General features: G+C 44.4%; 2 protein-coding genes across 5 annotated transcripts in view; both read right to left on the minus strand.

Annotated features, from left to right (window-relative positions):
* The window catches only part of LOC135513724 (anthrax toxin receptor 2-like), a 1,178,227-nt gene that overhangs the window by 73,857 nt on the left and 1,079,616 nt on the right, over positions 1-24,754 (minus strand). The window lies entirely within an intron of this gene.
* LOC135513717 (sodium-dependent phosphate transporter 2-like) overlaps positions 1-24,754 on the minus strand; it is a 102,504-nt gene that overhangs the window by 53,152 nt on the left and 24,598 nt on the right. The window contains exon 1 of one of the 4 annotated variants that reach the window (XM_064936600.1): positions 7,820-7,899. The exons of the other annotated variants lie outside the window; for them this stretch is intronic. The gene's annotated coding sequence lies outside the window, so the exon portion shown is untranslated. Of the gene's footprint in view, positions 1-7,819; positions 7,900-24,754 lie in introns of those variants that run through there. 4 annotated transcript variants of the gene reach the window in all.

The following is a 24,754-nucleotide window of genomic DNA, read 5'->3' on the forward strand; positions in this document are numbered from 1 at the left end:
CGTAGTCCCAACAATAGCTACAGACCGCTGCTTGATACTCAATGTTGCATAGTGACTATGGACAGATACATAACCTGTTGGGAAATGGCACCCTATTCCCAATATAGTACACTACTGTTGGCCAGAGCCCTATTCCCTATATAGTGCACTACTGTTGGCTAGAGCCCTATTCTCTATATAGAACACTAATGTTGACCAGAGCCCTATTCCCAATATAGTGCACTACTGTTGGCCAGAGCCCTATTCCCTATATAGTGCACTACTGTTGACCAGAGCCCTATTCCCTATATAGTGCACTACTGTTGACCAGAGCCCTATTCCCTATATAGTGCACTACTTTGGACCAGGGCCCATATGGTTCTGGTCAATAGTAATGCCATATATAGGGATTATATAGTACACTTACGCAATGGAGGTCTACAGTAGTCACAACAGCACTGTAAGGTAGCACCATGGTGTAGCTGGAGGACAGCTAGCTTCCATCCTCCTCTGGCTAAATTGACTTCAATACAAAACCTAGGAGGCTTGTGCTCCTCACCCCCTTTCATAGACTTACATGGTAATTATGATGACTTCCAGAGGACGTCCTCCAACCAAATCAATTGTCTGATCAAAGGATCAGAGAATTACCCTGGTACTACGCATGTGTGACTTAGAAGCTTGGTGAGTTGGTGATATTATTGGATAGATTAAGATGGTGAATAGTGATAGAGGCATTTTTAGGGAATTATTCAATTCAAATTAGTTTATTCAAACGACAGGATACGGCGGTAGATTATATACTGTTTTCTCGGTTTTAGAACTGTATTTTTGTGTCGAGTTGTGCCATTTATTTAAATTTGCCCTAACCAGCTAGCTACCAGAGTGCAGTTTTCTCCGCCTGAATGGCTAGCTAAACGCTAACGACAATGTTATTTTTTAAATTTTTTTTTTGGGGGGGGGGCCCTTTCATTGCCCACATTAGATTCAAGCTTCTGGGAAAAACCTGCATTGATTCATGAAATGGATAAAGGTCTGCATACTCAAACTGCTAACAACGAGAAGGTAAGACGAACCCGGGATGTTCTCAAGAAGCTTATCAACACTACTGCATTTTGGGCATGTTAGGGTTAGGGTTTTTGGGCATGTTGGGGTTAGGGTTTTTGGGCATGTTGGGGTTAGGGTTTTTTGGGCATGTTAGGGTTAGGGTTAGCGTTTTTGGGCATGTTAGGGTTTTTGGGCATGTTAGGGTTAGGGTTTTTGGGCATGTTGGGGTTAGGGTTTTTTGGGCATGTTAGGGTTAGGGTTAGCGTTTTTGGGCATGTTAGGGTTTTTGTGCATGTTAGGGTTTTTGTGCATGTTAGGGTTTTTGTGCATGTTAGGGTTTTTGGGCATGTTAGGGTTTTTGGGCATGTTAGGGTTTTTGGGCATGTTAGGGTTAGGGTTTTTGGGCATGTTAGGTTTAGGGTTTTTGGGCATGTTAGGTTTAGGGTTTTTGGGCATGTTAGGGTTTTTGGGCATGTTAGGGTTTTTGGGCATGTTAGGGTTAGGGTTTTTGGGCATGTTGGGGTTAGGGTTTTTTGGGCATGTTAGGGTTAGGGTTAGCGTTTTTGGGCATGTTAGGGTTTTTGTGCATGTTAGGGTTTTTGTGCATGTTAGGGTTTTTGTGCATGTTAGGGTTTTTGGGCATGTTAGGGTTTTTGGGCATGTTAGGGTTAGCGTTTTTGGGCATGTTAGGGTTTTTGGGCATGTTAGGGTTTTTGGGCATGTTAGGGTTAGGGTTTTTTGGGCATGTTAGGGTTAGGGTTAGCGTTTTTGGGCATGTTGGGGTTAGGGTTTTTTGGGCATGTTAGGTTTAGGGTTAGCGTTTTTGGGCATGTTAGGGTTTTTGTGCATGTTAGGGTTTTTGTGCATGTTAGGGTTTTTGGGCATGTTAGGGTTTTTGGGCATGTTAGGGTTAGCGTTTTTGGGCATGTTAGGGTTTTTGGGCATGTTAGGGTTTTTGGGCATGTTAGGGTTAGGGTTTTTGGGCATGTTAGGTTTAGGGTTTTTGGGCATGTTAGGTTTAGGGTTTTTGGGCATGTTAGGGTTTTTGGGCATGTTAGGGTTTTTGGGCATGTTAGGGTTAGCGTTTTGGGCATGTTAGGGTTTTTGGGCATGTTAGGGTTAGAATTAGGGTTTTTGGGCATGTTAGGGTTAGAATTAGGGTTTTTTGGGCATGTTAGGGTCAGGGTTTTTGGGCATGTTGGGGTTAGGGTTTTTGGGCATGTTAGGGTTAGGGTCAGGGTTTTTGGGCATGTTAGGGTTAGGGTTTTTAGGCATGTTAGGGTCAGGGTTTTTAGGCATGTTAAGGTCAGGGTCAGGGTTTTTAGGCATGTTAGGGTCAGGGTCAGGGTTTTTAGGCATGTTAGGGTCAGGGTTTTGGGCATGTTAGGGTTAGGGTCAGGGTTTTTGGGCATGTTAGGGTTAGGGTCAGGGTTTTTAGGCATGTTAGGGTCAGGGTTTTTAGGCATGTTAAGGTCAGGGTCAGGGTTTTTAGGCATGTTAGGGTCAGGGTTTTTAGGCATGTTAGGGTCAGGGTTTTGGGCATGTTAGGGTTAGGGTCAGGGTTTTTGGGCATGTTAGGGTTAGGGTTTTTAGGCATGTTAGGGTCAGGGTTTTTAGGCATGTTAAGGTCAGGGTCAGGGTTTTTAGGCATGTTAGGGTCAGGGTCAGGGTTTTTAGGCATGTTAGGGTCAGGGTTTTGGGCATGTTAGGGTTAGGGTCAGGGTTTTTGGGCATGTTAGGGTTAGGGTCAGGGTTTTTAGGCATGTTAGGGTCAGGGTTTTTAGGCATGTTAGGGTCAGGGTTTTTAGGCATGTTAAGGTCAGGGTCAGGGTTTTTAGGCATGTTAGGGTCAGGGTTTTTAGGCATGTTAGGGTCAGGGTTTTGGGCATGTTAGGGTTAGGGTTTTTGGGCATGTTAGGGTTAGGGTTTTTGGGCATGTTAGGGTTAGGGTTTTTGGGGCATGTTAGGGTTAGGGTCAGGGTTTTGGGGCATGTTAGGGTTAGGGTCAGGGTTTTGGGGCATGTTAGGGTTAGGGTCAGGGTTTTGGGCATGTTAGGGTCAGGGTTTTTGGGCATGTTAGGGTTAGGGTTTTTGGGCATGTTAGGGTTAGGGTTTTTGGGCATGTTAGGGTTAGGGTTTTTGGGCATGTTAGGGTTAGGGTTTTTGGGCATGTTAGGGTTAGGGTTTTTGGGCATGTTAGGGTTAGGGTTTTTGGGCATGTTAGGGTCAGGGTCAGGGTTTTTGGGCATGTTAGGGTCAGGGTTTTTGGGCATGTTAGGGTTAGGGTTTTTGGGCATGTTAGGGTTAGGGTTTTTGGGCATGTTAGGGTTAGGGTTTTTGGGCATGTTAGGGTTAGGGTTTTTGGGGCATGTTAGGGTTAGGGTCAGGGTTTTGGGGCATGTTAGGGTTAGGGTCAGGGTTTTTGGGCATGTTAGGGTTAGGGTTTTTAGGCATGTTAGGGTTAGGGTCAGGGTTTTTGGGCATGTTAGGGTTAGGGTTTTTGGGCATGTTAGGGTTAGAGGGTTAGGGTCAGGGTTTTTGGGCATGTTAGGGTTAGGGTCAGGGTTAGAGGGTTAGAGGGTCAGGGTTTTTGGGCATGTTAGGGTTAGGGTCAGGGTTTTTGGGCATGTTAGGGTTAGGGTTTTTAGGCATGTTAGGGTTAGGGTCAGGGTTTTTGGGCATTTTAGTGTTAGGGTCAGGGTTAGAGGGTTAGGGTCAGGGTTTTTGGGCATGTTAGACTTGGCTTTTAGGCGGCACGATGAAAGGGACAGTTCTACTGACAAGGGCAACTACAAGGATCTTTCAGGTGGTGGTTCAACTGTGGCACAGAACCTGTGTGTGTGTGTGTGTGTGTGTGTGTGTGTCAGGGGGAATTGTCAGGCCTGATATTCTAAACAGTGAACGAGACAGCTGCAACAGACAGACACCAGAACCATTCTAGAACCTTCACACAACTCTCCCATCTGCTCATTCTAGAACCTTCACACAACTCTCCCATCTGCTCATTCTAGAATATTCCTGTCTCCTGGTATCCCCATTCGCTACTCTTCCTGGGGTCCACAAAAAAAAAATGGATGGACAAGTCACACAAATGTAAACTACAATGATATACAAACAATACAAATGAAACAGAACGAAGTTCTGAAGAGACCAAATTCACAAACACTTCTATTTATACACGCATCACTTACATACAGGCTCACATACAAACACTCACCTATGACACAAAATCAACCCCCCGAGAGACTTAACTTCTGTGAAAGCACATAGCAGCTGTAGCCAGCTTAAAAAATACCAGTGTTCAAATTTAATTTAGGAAATAATTGGACAAGTTTGAATTCTCCCACACATACACTAAAAGTATTTTGTTTCAGAAGAAGGTTCTACACCAGCGTATCTAGCCTAATATATTGATGGGAAATTAATAAAATCTTCAGCAAATGCCAGTCCTTGAATTTAAAAAAAAACAACAACAAAAAACATCCCAACCTTAATCAGAACCTTAAAGTTCTCTACGGTTCTTTACTGTCAAACAAACGTTTGAGATCAATCTAGACAAACCAATGTTTTATGACCACATAACAGTGAGTCAGCCTTCCCTCCATTCCCTGCATTTGTTGATTACAGTTCTGCTCTCAATTCCATGGACCAACACAGTGAACAGAATTCCATGGACCAACACAACACAGTGAACGGAATTCCATGGACCAACACAACACAGTGAACGGAATTCCATGGACCAACAGAGTGAATGGAATTCCATGGACCAACAACACAGTGAACAGAATTCCATGGACCAACAACACAGTGAACGGAATTCCATGGACCAACACAACACAGTGAACGGAATTCCATGGACCAACACAACACAGTGAACGGAATTCCATGGACCAACACAACACAGTGAATGGAATTCCATGGACCAACACAGTGAATGGAATTCCATGGACCAACACAGTGAATGGAATTCCATGGACCAACACAACACAGTGAACGGAATTCCATGGACCAACACAACACAGTGAACGGAATTCCATGGACCAACACAACACAGTGAACAGAATTCCATGGACCAACACAACACAGTGAATGGAATTCCATGGACCAACACAACACAGTGAACGGAATTCCATGGACCAACACAGTGAATGGTATTCCATGGACCAACACAACACAGTGAACGGAATTCCGTGGACCAACACAACAAAGTGAATGGAATTCCATGGACCAGCTAAAACATATTTACCCGCTTCGAGGAAAAACCTTTCCACTCTACCTCTCCTGCTTTTAGACTACTTTTCTTCAAATCCAACCAAATTTCACACGTTCTGAGCTCCATCAAATTCGACCTCAAAATGGCCAAAGAAATATACTGAACAAAAATAAACCGTTCACTAGCTAGGCTATCCATATTACCAAACCGTTCACTAGCTAGGCTATCCATATTACCAAACAGTTCACTAGCTAGGCTATCCATATTACCAAACCGTTCACTAGGCTAGGCTATCCATATTACCAAACCGTTCACTAGGCTAGGCTATCCATATTACCAAACCGTTCACTAGCTAGGCTATCCATATTACCAAACCGTTCACTAGCTAGGCTATCCATATTACCAAACCGTTCACTAGATAGGCTATCCATATTACCAAACCATTCACTAGCTAGGCTATCCATATTACCAAACCGTTCACTAGCTAGGCTATCCATATTACCAAACCATTCACTAGCTAGGCTATCTATATTACCAAACCGTTCACTAGCTAGGCTATCCATATTACCAAACCATTCACTAGCTAGGCTATCCATATTACCAAACCGTTCACTAACTAGGCTATCCATATTACCAAACCGTTCACTAGCTAGGCTATCCATATTACCAAACCGTTCACTAGCTAGGCTATCCATATTACCAAACCGTTCACTAGCTAGGCTATCCATATTACCAAACCGTTCACTAGCTAGGCTATCCATATTACCAAACCGTTCACTAGCTAGGCTATCCATATTACCAAACCGTTCACTAGCTAGGCTATCCATATTACCAAACCGTTCACTAGCTAGGCTATCCATATTACCGGAGCGTCATCTTATTCTTTCTATTTCTATGGCAGAATCGCGGCCGCAATGGAAGATCTTTGGAGATAACAATAGATGGAAAGTCAAAGACACTGGTTTGCCCTATCCATCTGTGGTGAAGTTTTTCCCTCAATGTTTATGACAAATCCAACTCCAGCCATTGTCTAGCCAGCTGGCTATTCTTTTGAATACAGTGTAGCAACAACAGATAACATTAGCTAGCTAATGTCGAATATTTATCAGAAGCCTGCGTCATTCGTCATAGGAACGGAATATGTCGAAATAGGGGGCGGCATTGCCCTCTAGTGGGGGCATTTAATGGTTCAGGCCATGGCCATGGCCTGTTCCTATAGCGTTCAATGAAAAATACAGGCAAAAAAAGAGAGAGTATATAAAAATTGAAGTGATTTACATGAGATGACGCTTAGAGCAGCCTGTACTCCACGATTAAGCTACGAGACAGTCACGTCTGAATAAGTGGGCCACCGTGACAGTCTTCAAGGACATCAAACATGTGTGATGTGTGTGTTTTTGTCCTATATTTATAGATTTAATCCCACTCCCCACGTTCCCACAGGAGGCCTTTTGCCTTTTGGTAGGCCGTCATTGTAAATAAGAATTTGTTCTTAACTGACTTGCCTAGTTAAATAAAAAGGTCAAATTTTAAAAAAATTATGATGCAACTTTTATGGCCATTTCTTCTCTAGAAACAATGTCGGATCCGACCAGTCAGTTCTAGCATTACTTTCATGATTGACTGATTGATTACCCAATCACCATTAGACATCCCACTGTTGTCCCACACATCTTCCTTTTTTTAAATGTAACATGAACCTTGGCACTGCTGCTCCACTGGCTCAGGGCGCAGACAGACACTGGCTCAGGGCGCAGACAGACACTGGCTCAGGGCGCAGACAGACACTGGCTCAGGGCGCAGACAGACACTGGCTCAGAGCGCAGACAGACACTGGCTCAGGGCGCAGACAGACACTGGCTCAGGGCGCAGACAGACACTGGCTCAGGGCGCAGACAGACACTGGCTCAGGGCGCAGACAGACACTGGCTCAGGGCGCAGACAGACACTGGCTCAGGGCGCAGACAGACACTGGCTCAGGGCGCAGACAGACACTGGCTCAGGGCGCAGACAGACACTGGCTCAGGGCGCAGACAGACACTGGCTCAGGCCGCAGACAGAGACATAGAGAAACAGGCTCTGACCAACAACACAGACAGACAGCGAGACAGACAGACAGCGAGACAGACAAACAGCGAGACAGACAGACAGACAGACAGACAGACAGACAGACAGCGAGACAGACAGCGAGACAGACAGCGAGACAGACAGCGAGACAGACAGCGAGACAGACAGCGAGACAGACAGCGAGACAGACAGCGAGACAGACAGCGAGACAGACAGCGAGACAGCGAGACAGACAGACAGACAGACAGAGAGACAGACAGACAGGTCACATGGCATCAGGACCCATAGCTAACAGACACACCATCATCTGATGAGGACTCAAAAGGCAAATAATCCAAGACCCTCCATGACACCTCAACAGTGTACAGGCTTGATACATACAGCAAACGCACACACATTAAAAAAGCTACAGACTACTCACAATGGAATCCTCAATCACTACTTAAGAGACAGAATAACAGAGAGCGAGAGAGAGAGGGACACATAGCTGGTCTCGCAGTCAACTCCACTCACCTTCAGCATGCAGTCTCCTCGCATCAGAAAGAGAGGGAACAGGACCGAATACACAAAGACAGGGATCAGATCAACATGCAGTGAGAGGAATGAAGAGAGAGGAAAGAGAGAGGAGAGGGGAGAGGGGAGAGAGGAGAGAGAGAGAGAGAGAGAGAGAGAGACGATGTTGCGGCCACAGCGCAGCAGTCTAGACTCTAGACTGCCTCTTAAAGGAAGGCATCCGCAGCTGCACCACAGCACCAGCAGGCCAATCAGAAACCAGCTTGGAGGCAGAGCACCACACACTGGCCAATTGCATGAGGGGAGGCCAGGGAGATCGAGACTGAGGTAGTGAATAAAACAGGGGATATTGAGGGGGTGAGGAGAGGTGGTGTGTGTATCTAGCAGCCAGGAACAGCCATGTAGTTAGACCAAGGGCATTGTGAACCCCCTCCCTCCATCACCACCACATTGTAACAGAACTCCATCACCACCACATTGTAACAGAACTAACTCCATCACCACCACATTGTAACAGAACTCCCTCCATCACCACCACATTGTAACAGAACTACCTCCATCACCACCACATTGTAACAGAACTACCTCCATCACCACCACATTGTAACAGAACCCCCTCCCTCCATCACCACCACATTGTAACAGAACTCCCTCCATCACCACCACATTGTAACAGAACTCCCTCCATCACCACCACATTGTAACAGAACCCCCTCCCTCCATCACCACCACATTGTAACAGAACTCCCTCCATCACCACCACATTGTAACAGAACTCCCTCCATCACCACCACATTGTAACAGAACTCCCTCCATCACCACCACATTGTAACAGAACCCCTCCCTCCATCACCACCACATTGTAACAGAACTCCCTCCATCACCACCACATTGTAACAGAACTCCCTCCATCACCACCACATTGTAACAGAACTCCCTCCATCACCACCACATTGTAACAGAACTCCCTCCATCACCACCACATTGTAACAGAACTCCCTCCATCACCACCACATTGTAACAGAACTCCCTCCATCACCACCACATTGTAACAGAACTCCCTCCATCACCATCACATTGTAACAGAAGTCCCTCCATCACCACCACATTGTAACAGAACTCCCTCCATCACCACCACATTGTAACAGAACTCCCTCCATCACCACCACATTGTAACAGCAGTATCCTGTAACTCCCTCATTCTACCACTGTGTAAAAACAGAGAACACACATCCACACACCAGAGGGGCTTCTGGATTCACAGATTCCACACGTGCTCCGTTTGCAACAGAAAATAGAACACGCTCGCAGCTCGCTGACGGAATGAAAATAAAAACAGTCTTTTTTGTTGTTGTTGTTGTCTGGAACGAACAGTTAACCTCTTGAAACTCTAGGGGCGCTATATCATTTTTGGATAAAAAGACGTGCCCGTTTTAAGCGCAATATTCTGTCACAAAAAGATGCTCAACTATGCATATAATTGATAGCTTTGGAAAGAAAACACTCTGACGTTTCCAGAACTGCAAAGATATTCTCTGTGCGTGCCCTAGAACGTGAGCTACAGGCAAAACCAAGATGAGACGGCATCCAGGAAATCAGCAGGATTTTTGAGGCTCCGTTTTCCATTGTCTCCTTATATGGCTGTGAATGCGAGATGAATGAGCCTGCCCTTTCTGTCGTTTCCCCAAGGTGTCTGCAGCATTGTGACGTATTTGTAGGCATATCATTGGAAGATTGACCATAAGAGACCACATTTACCAGGTGTCCGCCCGGTGTCCTGCGCCGAAATTGGTGCGCAAACCTCAGCTGCAAGTATTTTTCCATGGAATTCAGAGAAGAAAGCAGGCATATCAATGAAGAGATATGTGAAAAAACACCTTGAGGATTGATTCCAAACAACGTTTGCCATGTTTCGGTCGATATTATGGAGTTAATTCTGAAAAAGTTTGACGTTGTTGATGACTGAATTTTCGTTTCATTTCGGTAGCCAAATGTGATGTACAAAACGGAGCGATTTCTCCTACACAAAGACTCTTTCAGGAAAAACTGAACATTTGCTATGTAACTGAGAGTCTCCTCATTGAAAACATCCGAAGCTCTTCAAAGGTAAATGATTTTATTTATTTGGTTATCTGGTTTTTGTGAAAATGTTGCGTGCTAAATGCTACTCAAAATGCTAAGCTAGCTTAGCATACTCTTACACAAATTAGTGAATTGCTATGGTTCAAAAGCATATTTTGAAAATATGAGATGACCGTGTTGTTAAGAAAAGTCTAAGCTTGAGAGCAGGCGCATTATTTTCATTTTATTTGCGATTTTCAGAAATCGTTAACGTTACGTTATGCTAATGAGCTTGAGGCTATAACTGGATACAGGTTTTTTTCATAGCCAAACGTGAACAAAACGGAGCGATTTGTCCTACACAAATAATATTTTTTTGAAAAACTGAACATTTGCTATCTAACTGAGAGTCTCCTCATTGAAAACATCTGAAGTTCTTCAAAGGTAAATGATTTTATTTGAATGATTTTCTTGTTTTGTGAAAATGTTGCTGGCTGAATTCTAGGCTTATAGCTATGTTAGCAATCAATACTCTTACACAAATGCTTGTTTAGCTATGGTTGAAAAGCATATTTTGAAAATCTGAGATGACAGTGTTGTTAACAAAAGTCTAAGCTTGAGAGCAAATATATTTATTTCATTTCATTTGCGATTTTCATGAATAGTTAACGTTGCGTTATGCTAATGAGCTTGAGGCTATAAATAGAATCCCGGATCCGGGATTGCGCGATGCAACAGGTTAACTGAAGACGGGACGGCCAAACATTAATGCGGTTGAGTCCGTTTCTGCGGTAACATGGACCTCTTTAACGTCATTGGTTAAAACTTTGTTGCTTCTTGCTGAAACAAGCAAGATGTTGTATCAAACGAGTCTTTGGTTGCCGAGAAAACGTCCCCCTTCCCCTTCCTGCAGCAGCACGCAGATATATAATGACATGAACGGACTTTGAATCTCTTACTCTGGCAATGACTGGTAAACTCATGGGTACACTCACAATGGCTGCCTGGTATTGTGATGCAATCGTTGCCATGGTAATACAGAACGTTCATTCAAATGGGTGTCAACCGATGTGCCACATGCAACGCAATGTATTGTTGTCATGTCGTTTGAGTTGAATCAACATTATTCATCTCACATGTATACGTATATACTGTACTCTAATATCATCGACTGCATCCTTATGTAATACATGTATCACTAGCCACTTTAACTATGCCACTTTGTTTACATACTCATCTCATATGTATATACTGTACTCGATACCATCTACTGTATCTTGCCTATGCTGCTCTGCACCATCACTCATTCATATCTTTATGTACATATTCTTTATCCCCTTACACTGTGTATAAGATATTAGTTAGATTACTTGTTGGTTATTACTGCATTGTTGGAACTGGAAGCACAAGCATTTCGCTACACTCGCATTAACATCTGCTAACCATGTGTATGTGACAAATAAAATTTGATTTGATTTGATGAACAAATCACAGCACATATTATTTAAAGAAAATGGATACATATCGAGCTTCCACTTCCTGCTTTGCTCCTATGGGTCCTGTGCACATGCAACGGGTGTCAGTCCAGCCATTATTGACGTGAATGGGGACGCCCGTCCTGTTCATTCCGTTTCCATGGCAACATACGCAGTCAGGAGCTGAGAGGACAAAATCATTTTTACGAGCGCAACTTTTGTTGTTGTTGTTGTTGTTGTTGCTGCTATTCAAACGGTTGTTACTGTGACCACAGTCATTTGGCTGGACAATAACCATCATCAAAAAATCCCTGACCGTCGCAGCCTACTACTCACAGGTCTGAGTCTGCAATATGCAAAACACACAATCTGGTTAGTTCTCCTGCCTCTTCTCTGCCTTTCTGTGGCACAATCACTCGTTTCAAAGGGGAGGTGAACAGTGCGTTTTATGCTGCCCTCGCCTCACAGGCAGACACCAGCTCTCACAACAAAACAACGACACAAAAACAGGGATTGCTCTCCAAGCTGATCTATGGCCAGCTGTTAAGAGTTATGCGATCTAAAAAAAAAGGCCAGAGTACTGGTGTCGTCGGTCTGTTCACTCTGGGCTGATCTAGGAGCAGCCTTTCAGAGTACTGGGGTCGTCTGTCTGTTCACTCTGGGCTGATCTAGGAGCAGCCTTTCAGAGTACTGTTGTCTGTCTGTTCACTCTGGGCTGATCTAGGAGCAGCCTTTCAGAGTACTGGTGTCGTCGGTCTGTTCACTCTGGGCTGATCTAGGAGCAGCCTTTCAGAGTACTGGTGTCGGTCTTTCTTCCAGTCTTTGTGTCTGCCTGATCCGTCTCTTTTCAGCAATCATTAACACGGCAACATCCATGATACCCATAGCAACCATTATACTACAGTGACCATGGTTATCATTGCAGCAGTCATAGTATCATTGCAGCAGTCATATAGTCTTGCCTAGTTTAAAAAATATATATATATACACACATATACACAGTGGGGAGAACAAGTATTTGATAACCTGCGAAATCGGCAGTGTTTCTGACATACAAAGCATGTAGAGGTCTGTAATTTTCATCATATGTACACTTCAACTGTGAGACACGGAATCTGAAACAAAAATCCAGAAAATCACATTGTATGATGTTTAAGTAATTGATTTGCATTTCATTGCATGACATAAGTATTTGATCACCTACCAACCAGTAAGAATTCCGGCTCTCACAGACCTGTTAGTTTTTCTTTAAGAAGCCCTCCTGTTCTCCACTCATTACCTGTATTAACTGCACCTGTCCACACACTCAATCAAACAGACTCCAACCTCTCCACAATTGCCAAGACCAAAGAGGGTGTAAGGACTTCAGGGATAAAATTGTAGACCTGCACAAGGCTGGGATGGGCTACAGGACAATAGGCAAGCAGCTTGGTGAGAAGGCAACAACTGTTGGCGCAATTTTTAGAAAATGGAAGAAGTTCAAGATGACCCTCGGTCTGGGGCTCCATGCAAGATCTCACCTCGTGGGGCATCAATGATCATGAGGAAGGTGAGGGATCAGCCCAGAACTACACAACAGGACCTGGTCAATGACCACAGAGCTGGGACCACAGTCTCAAAGAAAACCATTAGTAACACACTACGCCGTCATGGATTAAAATCCTGCAGCACACGCAAGGTCCCCTTGCTCAAGCCAGCGCATGTCCAGGCCCATCTGAAGTTTGCCAATGACCATCTGGACGATCCAGAGGAGGAATGGGAGAAGGTCAAGTGGTCTGATGAGACAAAATAAGCTTTTTGGTCTAAACTCCACTCGCCATGTTTGGAGGAAGAAGGATGAGTACAACCCCAAGAACACCATCCCAACCGTGAAGCATGGAGGTGGAAACATCATTCTTTGAGGATGCTTTTCTGGACAGGACGACTGCACCGTATTGAGGGGAGGATGGATGGGGCCATGTATCGCAAGATCTTGGCCAACAACCTCCTTCCCTCAGTAAGAGCATTGAAGATGGGTCGTTGCTGGGTCTTCCAGCATGACAACGACCTGAAACACACAGCCAGGGCAACTAAGGAGTGGTAAGAAGCATCTCAAGATCCTGGAGTGGCCTAGCCAGTCTCCAGACCTGAACCCAATAGAAAATCTTTGGAGGGAGCTGAAAGTCCGTATTGACCAGCGACAGCCCCGAAACCTGAAGGATCTGGAGAAGGTCTGTATGGAGGAGTGGGCCAAAATCCCTGCTGCAGTGTGTGCAAACCTGGTCAAGAACTACAGGAAATGTATGATCTCTGTAATTGAAAACAAAGGTTTCTGTACCAAATATTAAGTTCTGCTTTTCTGATGTATCAAATACTGATGTCATGCAATAAAATGCAAATCAATTACTTAAAAATCATACAATGTGATTTTCTGGAGTTTTGTTTTAGATTCCGTCTCTCACAGTGGAAGTGTACCTATGATAAAAATTACAGACCTCTACATGCTTTGTAAGTATGAAAACCTGCAAAATCGGCAGTGTATCTAATACTTGTTCTCCCCACTGTATATATGTTTTAGCAGCGGGCATATCTTCGTCGCGGTGGGACATATCGTCTTCGCGGGGGGGACATATCGTCATCGCGGGCGGGGGGACATATCGTCGTCGCGGGGAGGTGCACATCGTTGTCGCGGTGGGACATATCGTCTTCATGCGGGGGGGGGGGGACATATCGTCGTCGGGCGGGGGAGCTTCAACTGTAAATCCATTACAGACACCAAGACTAAAAGCCAATTTATGCTTGATTCAAAAATGTGGTCAGAGGCTCCATGTGGAGGGTGTGATGCAATAGCAGAGCCTCCAGGAGGTGTGCAGATGCTCCGTACCGCATCGCCATGTTTTAACGATGCAGAGGGCTCTGTATAGTTCCGCATTGACATGATTGGTTGACAGTAGGTGGGGGCAGAATACTTTGTATAAACACAAACTCACTTCCTTGACAACAGCTCTGCGCTGCTCGGCGAAGGGCAAGAGGTATGAATGTCCTGACTTCTGCTGAGGCCATATCACCGTAAATGCTGCATGGCCCAATGCCGACATGAGATTGACTATGCGCCCAGATGCACAGCGCACTTCTCTCTCCAGAATGCACTCTCTTTCCCCCCTCCTATTTGTGCACATTCATGGTTTCATAACTTCATTGTATGTAATGTTTGCATTTGATTGTTCGTGTCTATCAATTCCCAATCACATAAGGGATCTGAATGCACTAACCTTTCCCCCATTTTGTTACACTACAGCCTTATCCTAAAATTGATTCAATAAAAAAAATTCTCAAACACAGTACCCCATAATGAAAAGCAAAAAGTTTATTTTTATTTTTGCAAAATGTATTTTAAAAAAGTATAAAATGAGTAAATATTTAGACCCTTTGCTATGAGACTCGATTGGACTAGACTCGATTGGAGTCCACCTGTGGTAAATTAAATTGATTGCACATGATTTTGAAAGTTAACACATCTGTCGAAATAAGGTCCCACAGTTGACAGTGCATGTCAGAGCAAAAACCAAGCCATGAGGACAAAGGAATTGTCCGTAGAGCTCCAAGACAGGATTGTGTCGAGGCACAGATCTGGGGAAGGGTACCAAACAGTTCTGCACCATTGAAGGTCCCCAAGAACACAGTGGCCTCAATCTTTATTACATGGAAGAAGTTTGGAACCACCAAAACTGAGCAATCAAGGGAGAAGGGTCTTGGTCAGGGAGGTGACCAAGAACCCGATGGTCACTCTGACAGAGCTCCAGAATTCCTCTGTCAAGGTGGGAGAACACGCCTCAATAAAAAGGCACATGACAGCCTGCTTAGAGTTTGCCAAAGGGAAACCAAAGGACTCTGACCATGAGAAACAAGTATCTCTGGTCTGATAAAACCAAGTTTTAACTCTGGCCTGAATTCCTACTTTGCCAAGATAATCCACCTGACAGGTGTGGCATATCAAGAAGCTGATTAAACAGCATGATCATTACACAGGTGCACCCTGTGCTGGAGACAATATAACGCCACTCTAAAATGTATAGTTTTGTCACAAAACTCAATGCCACAGATGTCTCAAGTTTTGCGGGAGCGTGCAATTGGCATGCTGACTGCAGGAATGCTCACCAGAGTTGTTGCCAGAGAATGTAATGTTAATTTTCTCTACCGTAAGGTCGCCTCCAATGTTGTTTTAAAGAATTTGGAAGTAGGTCCAACCGGTCTCACAACCTCAGACCATGTGTAACTATGCCAGCCCATGACCTCCACATCAGTCTTCTTCCCAGGCCCACCAATGGCTGGGAAATGTGTGTTATAGATCTGTCATTCTCATTGAAAGCAAGTCTACAAAGCGGGAGGTATGTTCTATGTACCCTATTTCTATGCTTCCCTTTCATTTTTGCATCTTTTACTTTGGGTTTTGTACACCAGCTTTCAAAACAGATAAATAATATATTTTTGGATATGGAAAAATATATTTCACAGCGGTTTAGATGGTATAATGATTCTCTACACTATAGTTGCTTGTTTTTGTCACAAATTGAAATTAAACAAACTATTAGAAGTTTTGCAACCAGGAAATGGCATAGCGATTTCTGCATAGCAGGGCTGCCAACTTCTTAAGAAAGCTTGGAGTGAGATCTCGCGATACATGGCCCCATCCATCTTCCCCTCAATACGGTGCAGTCGTCCTGTCCCCTTTGCAGAAAAGCATCCCCAAAGAATGATGTTTCCACCTCCATGCTTCACGGTTGGGATGGTGTTCTTGGGGTTGTACTCATCCTTCTTCCTCCAAACACTGCGAGTGGAGTTCAGACCAAAAAGCTCTATTTTTGTCTCATCAGACCACATGACCACATTACCTTCTCCAATTCCTCCTCTGGATCATCCAGATGGTCATTGGCAAACTACAGATGGGCCTGGACATGCGCTGGCTTGAGCAGGGTGACCTTGCGTGCGCTGCAGGATTTTAATCCATGACGGCGTAGTGTGTTACTAATGGTTTCCTTTGAGACTGTGGTCTCAGCTCTCTTCAGGTCATTGACCAGGGCCTGCCGTGTAGTTCTGGGCTGATCCCTCACCATCCTCATTATAATTGATGCCCCACGAGGTGAGATCTTGCATGGAGCCCCAGACCGAGGGTGATTGACCATCATCTTGAACTTCTTCCACTTTCCTTCTCACCTTGCCTTCTCACCAAGCTGCTTGCCTATTGTCCTGTAGCCCATCCCAGCCTTGTGCAGGTCTACAATTTTATCCCTGATGTCCTTACACCCTCTCTGGTCTTGGCCATTGTGGAGAGCATTTACGGTGAAACGGCCCCAGCAGAAGTCAGGACATTCATACCTCTTGCGCTTCGCCGAGCAGCGCAGAGCTGTTGTCAAGGAAGTGGGTGTGTGTTTATACAATGTATTCCACCCCCACCTACCGTCAACCAATCATGTCAATGCAGAACTATACAAAGCCCTCTGCATTCGAATCAGTCTGTTTGATAGAGTGTGTGGACAGGTGTCTTTTATACAGGTAACGAGTTCAAACAGGTGCAGTTAATACAGGTAATGAGTGGAGAACAGGAGGGCTTCTTAAAGAAAAACTGGTCTGTGAGAGCCGGAATTCTTACTGGTTGGTCGGTGATCAAATACTTATGTCATGCAATAAAATGCAAATTAATTACATAAAAATCATACAAAGTGATTTTCTGGATTTTTGTTTTAGGTTCTGTCTCTCACAGTTGAAGTGTACCTATGATAAAAATTACAGACCTCTACATGCTTTGTAAGTAAGAAAACCCGCAAAAATCGGCAGTGTATCAAATACTTGTTCTCCCCACTGTACATAGTCTCATATCATTCATTTTCAAAAGACACGAGACTTCAAATATGTGATTACACATGAGCACTTTTAAAGAAGTGTGGGGAATAACAGTAGTGTTCTTGTTGTCAGAACACAGTAATTACCCATATATTTTAGCTAAAGGACAATTGTTCCACTGATTAGAGTAAATAGATCAAATCTGTTGAAGATGACAGCCCCCTGACCCAAATTCGTCTTCTACCCCCCCCCCCCACCCTAGAATCATAAATGTACACTTTAAGGTTCAGAATCTGTCTAACAAAATTATTTTCATAGTTACAAAATCAGGTCATCCTACTAATCTTCGCCGCTAAAATACATACTGCTGCCTTTGTTGTCACAGCCTAAATCACCAAACCAGGGAACGAAAGCAAGTAAGGGAATAAATTGCCTTTAGTCCATGCTGTCAGACGGCTGCATTCTGCAATAGATTTATGGACGGGAACATTTGACATAAAACAGTACTAACATGCTTCTCTTTTTAGAGTTTTATAAAATCGGCGGAGAAAGTTCTCCCTCTCCATTCAGCTCCACTTTAAACTTGAGGGGCGTTTCTTTAAAAAACATGCATCCCCTCTGATCCCTCACATAACTAGACCAATCATAACGCTTCCATGTGCTGCGGTTCATGGAGCTGTGGCAAGACAGAGGATCCGCTCGTGATGTTAAGCGTAGATTATATATATTTTTTATTTAAATAGGTAAGTCAGTCAAGAACAAATTCTTATTTACAATGACGGCCTACACCGGCCAAACCCGGACGACACTGGGTCAATTGTGTGCCGCCCTATAGGAACTCCCAATCACGGCCCGTTGTGATACAGCCTGGATTTGAACCAGGGTGTCTGTAGTGACGCCTCAAGCACTGAGATGCAATGCCTTAAAACCGCTGAGCCACTCGGATTTCAAAACGACTTGGGAACACAAGCTAATGGACTAATAAGAAAACTAAAAGCAGTAGTTCTTGTGATATATAAGAGGTGTGCCGTGAGAGAGCTTGAGAAGAAGAGGGTCAAATGCGTGTGTCTCATGGCCCAATGCGCGAGAGTTGGCAGCTCTGGCATAGTGCATCTATGTTTTTTTTAACCTGAGCGCTGCTGTGCGAGGGAGGCGAGGTGTCGGTGAGATGTGAGCGACAGAGGCACAGTGAGAGATGCTACTTGGCAATAGCCAAGGCTACCTAGCTAACTTGTAGCAGCCACCATATTAAACATCTCATATAACAGTGCCTGTCTTGACTGGAATAGCCTAGAGAGACCCAGTTAGCAAGCTAAGCTAATTGAGGCTCGCATTTTGCATATTCTCCCCAACCCCAACCAGACATTAGTGAACTGTCCCTACACTTGCTACACATTGAGCCTCTTTGCAGCTTTGATTGACCAACATAACCAACAAGCTACACACGTTGAAGCGTACCAGTCTTTTTTTTGTGGGGCACCCAACATAAAAACTACAAAAACTCCCGAGTGGCACAGACCCGGGTTCCATCCCGGGCTGTACCACGGCCTTGGCCGGGAGTCCCATAGGACGGTGAACAATTGGCCCAGCGTCGCCCGTGTTAAGATAAGGGGGGATACCTAGTCAGCTGTACAACTGAATGCCTTCAACTGAATGTCTTCCGCAGTTAACCCAACCCCTCTGAATCAGAGAGGTGGGGGGGGCTGCCTTAATCAACATCCATGTCTTTGGTGCCCGGGGAACAATGGGTTAACTTCCTTGTTTAGGCGCAGAACGACAGATTTTGACCTTGTCAGCTCGGGAATTCGATTCAGCAACCTTTCGATTACTGGCCCAACACTCTAACCACGAGGGTTTGGCTCCTTGTGGCGGGCCGGGTGCCTGCAGGCAGACCCAGGTCACCAGTTTAACGGTGTTTCCTCCGACACATTGGTGGGGGTTGCTTCAGGGTTAAGCTGGCGGGTTTTACGGAGTGCGGTTTGGCGGGTCATGTTTCAGAGGACGCGCGACTCAGCCTTCGCCTCCCGAGGCCGTTGGGGAGTTGCAGTGATGAGACGAGAGACAAATTGGGGGGGAGAAAAAAGGGGGTAAAATACAACAACAACAAAAACACATTGAAAAGTTTGTTTTTATTAAACTAATAATTTGAAAATGTCATGGTATATCCTTGTAGGTAACAACGTCACATGGATATTTACATTTCATTTACATTTACATTTAAGTCATTTAGCAGACGCTCTTATCCAGAGCGACTTAGAAAAATTGTCGGTTAAAATAGGCTTATAAAATAAAAATTACACACATTCTACACCCACTCGAATACTAACACCCCGTTCGCATATTCAAATATCTATAAATATACGAAACTTAATATCTATGCTACGAAACTTTTCAAAGCTCTACAAGTTTGTACTGATAAGCAAGGCTGTTCAGGCTATTTCAGACACTTGTCAGCAAAAAGGTCTGCTCCGTTTAGGAGTCAAACGAGCAACCCATCTTCCAAAATGAGCACCTCCCTCCGGCCTCCCTCCACAACTGTATCTGGCATGTTTGGTTTACAAGGAGAACACATCAACATCAAACCAACCTCCTCTGACAAGAGAATGCACACACACACCAGCATTGGAAGTCTGGTATGTGTCTGGTGCGGTCGTGAGGCTAAGACTTGGGGTAGCGGTGGGTGACTTGCTGTGTGCCGTGGTGCCACGCTGCATCTCTCTCTCTCTCTCTCTCTCTCTCTCTCTCTCATGTTGCCTGCTAGTCTGAGAGGAGAGGAGCTGTTAGTTTCCTTCTCCTCTCTCGCGTCAGTTTCCCCTCGCGTCAGTCTCCCCTCGCGTCAGTCTCCCCTCGCGTCAGTCTCCTCACATCAGTCTCCCCTCGCGTCAGTCTCCCCTCGCGTCAGTCTCCCCTCGCGTCAGTCTCCCCTCGCGTCAGTCTCCTCACATCAGTTTCCCCTCGCGTCAGTCTCCTCACATCAGTCTCCCCTCGCGTCAGTCTCCTCACATCAGTCTCCCCTCGCGTCAGTCTCCTCACATCAGTCTCCCCTCGCGTCAGTCTCCTCACGTCAGTCTCCCCTCGCGTCAGTCTCCCCTCGCGTCAGTCTCCCCTCGCGTCAGTCTCCCCTCGCGTCAGTCTCCTCACATCAGTCTCCCCTCGCGTCAGTCTCCTCACATCAGTTTCCCTTCTCCTCTCACTCACTCGTTTGTGTGCTCTTGTTCACTTCCCCTCGTGAACTGTTGTGTAAAATCCCTCTAGCTCACACCAATCCAATGCTTTTAAACTTCTCTGAACAGAACAATGAAACGAACAACAAAACACCACTAACTATTTCTGTCTATTTTTAATCCTGTAGTTAAATAAGACATTGCTTGCTCATGGACCACGGTTGGACGTTGGGTGGGCGTCCAGCAATGTTGAACCAATCAGAACACAGGACCCCTGGGTGCGTTGCACCTGTTGCCTTGACGCCGGCGGCGGTGGGGAAGGTGGGGGGGGGGTAACCATCTTTGCAAGGCGAGGAAGGACAAACACACCAAACTCCCAGCTAACCACAATGGGGGGTGGCCTCAGGAATGACAACAACTCTGCCAGAAACCTGCTTTAAAAGCTCTTACACAAACACACAGTAAGTCTGTGCAGAACCCACACAGACACGCTTTCATAAATCATCTCAGCGCCTAGTAAAAAATGTTAGTCAGGTTGACAACAGCTGGGACGTACAAAATGGCATCTCTTTCACTCTCTCGCAAAACACAATTTCCAGCCGTAGCCTTAACATGACCAAAAACAAAACCTTTAGAACAAGAAACAAAATCAACCCTCTCCTGCGCTGTGCTGTTGGGTAAGTCCGGTCTTGGTGTTGAAATACATGACAGGTCAACTCTCTCCGGTGCCTGAGAAGACTGTTCTCCCACTAACAACTATCTGCTCTGGAGAACATTGTATGTGGAAATACAACTGTTTTGTAAATCAGGACACATCGCAAAATGTTTGATGTACTGTTCTATCTTTTTGGGGTGGTAATGTAATGTAATGTGCTTTAATGTGTTTGGACCTCAGGAAGAGTAGCTGTTGCCTTGGTAACAGATAAATGGGGATCCATAATAAATGCAAATGCAAAATGTTCGTGCCACATAACTATGTGTGTTACTACTAAAGCCTGCTTCAGTTTGGCTGGCGCCTGGCCGAAACCGCACGAGTGTGCTCGCATACTTCCTTAAAAGACATTTGCTTGATGAAGGAACAAAAAAAAGCAGCAATCGTACTATGTCATAGCCAGTATACACATCTTACAGAATATTCAGAATTAATTAACTCCAGAAATCTGTCACTTATTGACGTGTTTGCCGAGAAGATCCTAGTCGCACAATTTTACATCTAACTAAGATTTGGGTGCAGTATTTCAAAACAACAATAAAAAAGGTGCATGAAAATGAGTTGTCTCATGGAATGAAAAGACTATTGAAGAATCCCTATAACCAACGAAGGGACGAAGACTTCTGAACTTTGGCTTGATTACAGAAAAAAGAAAATGGCCAAACAGACAAAAAAAACAAAAAAAACTCACGAAGTTCAAAACATCACAAAATGGCGGCATTAAATATGCACAAACTCTTCAGAACTATTTTGGCTGGGAAGCATGGCTGGGAAGCATGGCTGAGAAGCATGGCTGGGAAGCATGGCTGGGAAGCATGCGGACACCTTAAGACATTAGAAGTCATATCACACCAACATTCTGTAGTCTCTACTTAAAAACCGGTACAGTCATAATTTCCCCTTTGACACAACCAATACAATCAAAATCGAGCCACAGCTTCTGTGTGATCAATATTTATGATTTTTTTTGTGTTGCTTTGAGGGTTTGGAAAAGCTGATCGATCTCAACTCAAACTCAATGTGTTCACATTCGGAGAAGGGTTGGGGTTGTACTCAGTTTCTTTTCCACAGTCTGGAACTAACTTCCACGAGCGCGGCGTATCGTTTGGCCGGAGCTAGGAGTCTGGGTAGCCAGGCACCCCAATGGGAATAAACTAATGAACACTTAAGCATATCAGCTTCCAGCTCATACAGTGCATTCGCAAAGTGTTCAAACCCCTTGACTTTTCCCCCAAAATGGTTTACGTTGGTTTACGTTACAGACTTTTTCTAAAAAAGGTATTAAATTACTTTTCCCCCTCATCAATCTACCCCATAATGACAGACCAAAAACTTAGAAAATGTTGCAAATTAATTTTTGAAAATTTAAAAAGAGGCGGCAGGTAGCCTCGTGGTTAGTGTTGGACTAGTAACCGAAAGGTTGCTAGATCAAATCCCCGAGCTGACAAGGTACAAATCTGTCGTTCTGCCCCTGAACAGGCAGTTAACCCCACTGTTCCCTGGTAGGCCGTCATTGTAAATAAGAATTTGCTCTTAACTGACTTGCCTAGTTAAATAAAGGTTAAAAAAAATAAACATTTGACACTTTGCTGTGAGATTCGAAATTGAGCTCAGATTCATCTTGTTTCCTTTCATTGTTCATTCTTGATGTTTCTACAACTTGATTGGAGTCCACCTGTGGAAGCCACTCCTCGGTAAAGGAGCACATGACAGCCCGCTTAGAGTTAACCAAAAGGCACCTGAAGGACTCTCAGACCATGAGAAACAAGATTCTATGGACAGCCTGGCTCTTTGCGAACTAATTTGCCAGAATTTTACGTAATTAGGACATAACATTGAAGGTTGCGAAATGTAACAGGAATATTTAGACTCATGGATGCCACCCCGTTAGGTAAAATACGGAACGAAATAAACGTTTTGTTTCCGAGGTGATAGGTCAAATCCGGAAACTACGGCTCGTATTTCTGTGTGTTTATTGGACTGAAACCAAGATTGAACTATTTTGCCTGAATACCGAGCATCACACAGTGGATTGGTGGTCACAGCATCAAGCTATGGGGATGTTTTACAGCGGCAGGGACAGGGAGACTAGTCAGGATCTGGGGAAAGATGAACGGAGCAAAGTACAGAGAGATCTTTGATGAAAACCTGCCCCACAGCGCTCAGGACCTCAGACTGGGGGGAAGGTTCACCTTCCAACAGGACAACGACCCTAAACACACAGCCAAGACAACACAGGAGTTGCTTTGGGGAAAGTCTCTGAAAGGCCTTGAGTGGCCCAGCCAGGGCCTGGGCTTGAATTCCATTAAACATCTCTGGAGAGACATGAAAATAGCTGTGCAGCGACACTCCCCATCCAACCTGACAGAGCTTGAGAGAATCTGCAGAGAAGAATGGGATAAACTCCCCAAATACAGGTGTGCCAAGCTTGTAGCGTTAAACCCAAGGAGACTCGAGGCTGTAAATCGCTACCAAAAGGTGCGTCAACAAAGTACTGAGTAAAGGGTCTGAATACTTATGTAAATGTTATATTTCAGTCTGTTTTTTTATACATTTTCAACTGTTTTTGCTTCGTCACTATGAGGTATTGTGATTAGAGGTCGACCGATTAATCGGAATGGCCGATTAATTAGGGCCGATTTCAAGTTTTCGTAACAATCGGAAATCGTTATTTTTGAGTGAGCTGTTTTTTGTGTGTTTTTTTTTTTACACCTTTATTTAACCAGGCAAGTCAGTTAAGGACACATTCTTATTTTCAATGATGGCCCAGGAACAGTGGGTTAACTGCCTCGGCAGAACGACAGCAGGCAATATTAACCAGCTGAAATTGTGTCACTTCTCTTGCGTTCATTGCACGCAGAGTCAGGGTATATGCAACAGTTTGGGCAGCCTGGCTCTAATTTGCCAGAATTTTACGTAATTAGGACATAACATTGAAGGTTGTGCAATGCAACAGGAATATTTAGACTGATGGATGCCACCCTCGTTAGGTAAAATACGCAAACAAAATAAACGTTTTGTTTCCGAGGTGATAGTTCCCGGATTTGACCTACGGCTCTTGGCTCGTATTTCTGTGTTTATTATAGTATTTCTGTGTGTTTATTATAGATAAGTCTATGATCTGATATTTGATAGACCAGTCTGACCGAGGGGTGGTAGGCAGCAGCAGGTTCATAATAGTTAAAGGTATATGGTTTAAAGAAATAGTCAGCGCGTTATAATTCCTGTAATAACTTGCGGCTGAACTTGAAAGGGGTTCCTTCGTTATTTTACTGTTCATGTCTTCCATAGAGAATGTCTTGATCTACTTCCAATAAGGTCTGTGTTTTGTGCAGGGTTAAACCACCTCTGCGTTTTGATACCCGTGTAAATATCACTAGGATAAGGTAACGTTTGTCAAAATATTTTCATAAATCCACTCTAAAAAAAAAATGATATTCGCTTATATTTAGCCAATATTGATCAGAGTTGTCCATAGGACAAGGTATCTACACAGTTATCCAATGGGCAAGGCGGTGTAAGCCTACACGAAACACAGACCTTATTTTAAGTGAATCTAAAAATATCCTATGGAATAAATGAATGAAGGAACCACTTTTCAGATTTTGCTAGAAGGTGTCATGGGAATTATGACTCGCACTTTGGTAGTCAATTCTTATCATGCCCATTATTAAAATAGGAACATTCATCACATGTCACTTAA

The sequence above is a fragment of the Oncorhynchus masou genome, chromosome 25, assembly GCF_036934945.1.
Source record: "Oncorhynchus masou masou isolate Uvic2021 chromosome 25, UVic_Omas_1.1, whole genome shotgun sequence".
In the NCBI taxonomy this organism is placed as follows: Eukaryota; Metazoa; Chordata; class Actinopteri; order Salmoniformes; family Salmonidae; genus Oncorhynchus; species Oncorhynchus masou.